This window comes from Lepus europaeus, chromosome 18, assembly GCF_033115175.1.
Source record: "Lepus europaeus isolate LE1 chromosome 18, mLepTim1.pri, whole genome shotgun sequence".
NCBI classification, from domain to species: domain Eukaryota; kingdom Metazoa; phylum Chordata; class Mammalia; order Lagomorpha; family Leporidae; genus Lepus; species Lepus europaeus.
The window spans coordinates 76466465-76471790 of NC_084844.1; the positions used below are offsets into that span (position 1 = coordinate 76466465).

The 5326-nt window shown below is 47.5% G+C and overlaps 1 protein-coding gene and 1 pseudogene across 4 annotated transcripts in view; both read right to left on the minus strand.

The window, feature by feature from the left end:
* Positions 1 to 5161, minus strand: part of LOC133747333 (zinc finger protein ZFP2-like) — a 48571-nt gene extending 43410 nt beyond the window's left edge. For 2 of the 4 annotated variants that reach the window (XM_062175732.1, XM_062175729.1), the window contains exons 1-2: positions 5077 to 5161; positions 4004 to 4083 (exon numbers count right to left, since the gene is read on the minus strand). The gene's annotated coding sequence lies outside the window, so the exon portion shown is untranslated. Of the gene's footprint in view, positions 1 to 4003; positions 4084 to 4456; positions 4603 to 5076 lie in introns of all 4 variants that reach the window. The other 2 variants (XM_062175731.1, XM_062175730.1) reach the window with 2 other exon arrangements.
* Positions 1 to 5326, minus strand: part of LOC133747049 (adenomatous polyposis coli protein 2-like) — an 834579-nt pseudogene that overhangs the window by 802732 nt on the left and 26521 nt on the right.

Sequence of the window (5326 nt, forward strand, 5' to 3'; positions counted from 1 at the left end):
GTGACCATTTAGGAAGTGAGCTAGTGGATGGAAGACCTCTCTCTTTCTCTCTGCTTCTCTGTAACTCTGCCTTTCAAATAAAATAAATAAATCTTTAAAAAAAAAAAACTTAAAATAATTATGTATTAACTTCCAACTGGGAGATCAGTAATTAAGTCAAGGTAAAGTTAGTCATTTAAATAGCCATCTAGTCAGCCAGTAATGATGACCTCGTTTCATTTCTAAACACAAATTACTTTAAATGGCTTTAGAGATGTACTTATCAAAATAATGTGGGCAGGACTCCCTGGGGCAGCATGGAGGCTGTGGGAGAATGCAGAGCACCTGAACCAGTGAGCCCTGGGCAAAGTGTTGTGAAGCTGATACAGACTCCCAGTCTCTAAATGACAGACACATGGTTCACAAATGGAACCAGAAGAAAACTGCCTGAGTAGTATAGTAATAGGAACAGGCACAGAACCCTGGTGTTCCTGGGAATGGTCCTTTTGGTCCTCTGCCATTACTTCCCCTTAGCAACAGGCAGAGCCTGCAGCCTTCTGCCACCTACCCTCTCCCCACAGAAAGGAAGAGTTGGAGGGGCCTATGGAAGTGGTGCATCTTGGGAGGCTGAATCTCTAGAAGAGAGGGCAGAGCAGGTACGGAGCTCACCTGGCAGTGCCTGGGGACAGTTTGTCCATTACTGCATTTTAATGGGGACAGCAAAACCCTTCCCATAGCCCTTCCCATACACACTGCAGAGGCTTAATTGGTGAATCCTTCCACACAGCAGTGATTGGGCCAGGAGCTAAACACAGCAACTTCCTCTAGAACTGTGCTGGGGGAACAGTTCCCACTCAGATGGAGGGAATGGGGACAGGCTACACCCCCCCACCAAACACAGGTCAGGTCATAAGGCTCTCACCAGCTAGCAGCTCTCTGGTCTCACCTCCCTGGTCTTTCTAGCTGACAAGTTCTTCCCAACTTTGCTGCCTGGGAGGGACACACGCAGGTGTCACCTTCATGGAAAAACTAGTTTTTTTTAAGATTTATTTATTTCTTTGAAAGAGTTACACAGAGAGAGAAGGAAAGGCAGGGAGAGGGAGAGGGAGAGAGGGAGAAGGAAAGGCCTTCCATCTGCTCTTTCACTCCCCAATTGGTCACAAGGGCTGGAGCTGTGCCAATCTGAAGCCAGGAGTCAGAAGCTTCCTCTGGGTCTTCCCACATGGGTCCAGGGGCCCAAGGACTTGGACCATCTTCTACTGCTTTCACAGGTCATAGCAGAAAGCTGGATTGCAAGTGGAACAGCCAGGACTAGAACTGGCACTGCGGGCAGCAAATTTATCCATGACTCCACAGTGCCAGCCCCAACCTAGAAGTTCAAGTTGACATAGTGGACACCACACTGTGGTCCCCAAGTCTAACGTAACCATGGGCAATGCTAATAGATTGTGTCACAGGCTGAGGGAGGTGACAGGCATGCTCTGCTGCAGAGCTGTGACATAGGAGAAGGGGCTCCAGACCAGGAGAAAGGGGACCTTGGGGTTCCCCGCCCTTCCTCTCTCCTCAGTGACCACTCTCCAGACCACCTCTTCTCTGTGGCCACAGACAGCTCTGAAAGCAGTGTCTTGGGGCAGGGAGGGAGGGTTGCAGGAAAGATCTCTGAGTAGTTGGTCCAGAGGGAGCATTCCTCTTAAAACATTACAGTGCTGTCTGAACCCACTCCCCTGGCCTTGATGGTCATTTGTCTATTAATGTCCCACTTCAGATGATACCTCTGATGATACCTCCAAACTTTGCTGTTGGACAGGAGGTGATTGGTGAGAAAATCCTACCTAGAGTTTTAAAAGATTTATGTATTAAAGAGCACTTCCAATCACTGGCTCACTCCCCAAATGTCTGCAAAGCCAGGGCTGGGCCAGGCTGAAGCTAGGAACTCCGTCCTGTTCCCCGACATGGATGTCAGGAGTTCACACACTTAGGTTATCACCATTGCTTCCCAGGTGCATTAGCAAGAAGCTCAACTGGAAGCAGAGGTGTGACCTGATTTTAGGTCCTCCAATATTGGCTGTGGGCATTCCAAGTGGCAGCTTACCCCACTGTACCATAACACCCTCTACTTTGATATTATTTATTTATTTACATATTTATATGTTTATTTATTTGAGACACAGAAAGAGACCTTCTATCTGCCATTTCACTCTCCAAAGGCCTGAAATATTTAGGGCTGGGCCACACTGAGGCTGGGATCAGAGAACTCAATTTGGTCTCCCCACATGGTTGGCAGGGACCCAACTACATAAGCCATCACCTGTGCCTCCCAGGTTGCACATTAGCAGGAAGTTGGAATTGCAAGTGTGCCAAGACTTGTACCAGGCACTTTAATTTGGGATGAAAGTTTCTCAAGAGCCGTCTTAACCACTGGGCCAAGCACTCACCCCCCACCTCAGTTTTTAAAGAAAGACAAGGATTCCATTCTCTTTCTATTACCCATAAATAAGAGTGTGGATAATCTCAATTGCTTGCTCCAAGCCTAATTCCTTTTGCCACAAAGAGAATCAACTTCAGATAATGGTAGTGCTGTGAGTCACAGAGCAGAGGTGAAAAGAACCCACGTTCTCACTGACGTCACTCAGCCATTGAATTTATCAAGCCCAGGACCACTGTGTCTGGCTCTCCTCATTGTTCAAGCTGGTTGGAGATGGGCTCTTAGTGACCTGAACTAAAAACATCCCAGTGAAAACACCATGTACTCTCTACAAGATGTCTGGGAGAAGGATTTTGAACTAAACTATCCACGGTCACCTAGTAGGCCACTAAAGAGTTGGACTCACAATTTTGTCTTAGTACGAGGTGTCCTAACTGAGGACAAAGCCACCAGGATTTCTTCTGTTTGATTCATCTTCCATTTGAGGAAGGTACTGTAGTGCCTAAAAAGGAGTGCAGGAACCTCAGTTTTCCCACTCAGCTGTGTGGCCCTGAGAAAGGTGTTTAGATTCTATTGGCTCCACTTTCTCACCTGCCCATGGAGAGTATCACAGTGCTTGTTTAGAGGGTTATTGTCAGTATCAAAGAAATGAAATGACTCACGTGTATTATAGTTTATTCCAGCTATGAGTGGCACACAAAGTAAATATTTAAAAGTGTAGCTTAGGGGCCAGCATTGTGGTATAGTGGGTTAAACCACAGCCTATGACTGGCATCCCATAGGGTGCCAGTTCTAGTCTTGGCTGCTCCACTTCTGCTGGAGCTCCCTGCTAATACACCTGGGAAAGCAGTGCGGAATCCAAGTACTCAGGTCCCTGCACCCAGGTGGGAGGCCTGGATGAAGCTGCTAGCTCACGGTTTCAGCCTAAGTCCTAGTGGCTGCAGCTATTTGAGGAGTGAACCAGCAGATGGAGGATACCTCTCTCTGACTTTTCTTTCTCTGTAACTCTGCCTTTTAAATAAATAATGTCTAAAAAAATAAAACCACCTGTAGCTTAACACTTCTCTCACATTTAAGGATTCAAAGATATTCATTCCAGAGGGGCTCATTTGCCTTGTTGCCTTATCCATAACATCCCCTCATGGTACAAAATGGTTCCTGCAGCTCCAGTCATCCACCCTCCATCCCATCCAGAAGGACAATAGCAAATGAGAAGAGCATTTTTCTACTCTAAGAATATTTCCTTGGCATTGCACCTAGCAGATATGATTGACATTTCACAAAGAACAGTTCAGAGCTAACAGAATTTACACATCCAGAGTCTAGAACCCAAAAGATTTTACAGGACCCAAGATGTTAGCAGGAAACAAAAGGCCTGGGGAAAGTGTTCTGAATGTATTACACTTGGTAATGAAGCTTTCGTGTAGAAATAACAGCAAACCCGATTTAAGTGGCTGAAATGTTCACACCAAATAAAAAGGGAACTTCAAAAACTTTTCACATGACATTAAGCAGAAACACAGAAAACATTCAAAATCAAGATCATGCACTGTATGCCCTGAAACTCTTAAGCACTGCAAACATGAAGATGAACTGTACCTGTATCTTTATGGGGAATCAAGAAGGCAGGACTGCCTGTTGCTCAACCACCTACACCCACACCTGAGCAGTTTCTGGACCTGTAGGGAAGATGTTTTAGAAAGGGAAATATGTGATCAATGCCATATTTCTGACACCCCCACCTTCCATAGGAGCACAGAAGCCATCATTTAGTTCCCCTAAAAGTACTTATCTTCCCCATATACAACTGATATCATTTTTTCCCTAGTCTTTTGTCTAAAAAAAGAGGCACCAGATTTCAAGATTTTGTTTTATAAGTCTATACCTAGAGCCCTCAGCGCCTTGGTTATTTTTGCTCAATACCATGCAATTTGAGCTTACAATTCTGGTGTTTGGGAAATGTTGCCAAATTAGCATCAACAACATATTTTCTTTTTTTTTTTAAGATTTATTTTACTTATTTGAAAGAGTTACAGAGAGAGAGATTCAGACAGAGAGGTCTTCCATCCGCTGGTTCACGCCCCAGATGACCGCAACAGCTGGAGCTATGCCGATCCGAAGCCAGGAATGAGGAGCTTCCTCCGTGTCTTCCACGTGGGTGCAGTGGATTGGAGCACCCATATGGGTGTTTGGCCTTCCTTGATTATAAAGGTGATTCTTAGTGAAATGTTACATAATTTCTAAGAAGAATGAGAATTTACTATAACTAGAGAACCTAATGGAAAGCAGTGTGCAGTACATTGCACGCGTTCCAGCCAACGTTTAGCTAACTGGTAAGACAGGCAAACAAGGCCTGAAGGCCGGAGCCGACCTCACTTCAACAAAAGGCCACAGCGCAGTCCACGCTCCCCGATCTCCCTCCGTCCTCTCCACACAACCTGGGGAGAGGCGGACTGCGCGCACACAGAGGGAGAGGAGGCTCTGGAGCGAGCCGAGGCCGCTGGTGCAGGGACGGGGCCTGTCGCCCGTGTCCGGAGCCGGCCCAGCCCTCAGCGGTGGGGTCCGCGGATGGAAGAGCTCAGGTGGGGGAAGTCCAGGTCCCTCTGTAGCTGGTTCTGGCAGGATCCATCCGCCCACGGCCCCTTCTGGGAAACCTGGCCCCACACACTCACCACTTCCTGCTCCCGAGGTCCGGGGCTTCCTCTTCTCAGAGAGGAGAAGGCCGAGCCACCGCAGGGACGCTCTTCCTGCTGTAGTCTGGACGCGACTAGGACACAGGGATCTCGCGAGATGAGGAAGTTGTCCGCCACCCTCACCAGGGCCCCTGATTGGACAGCTGCAAAGCCAATGGGCGTGAGGTGTGTCACAAAAGCCGTAGCCAATCAGCACGCTCGCTGGCACAGTGGGCGTGGGGAGGTTGTT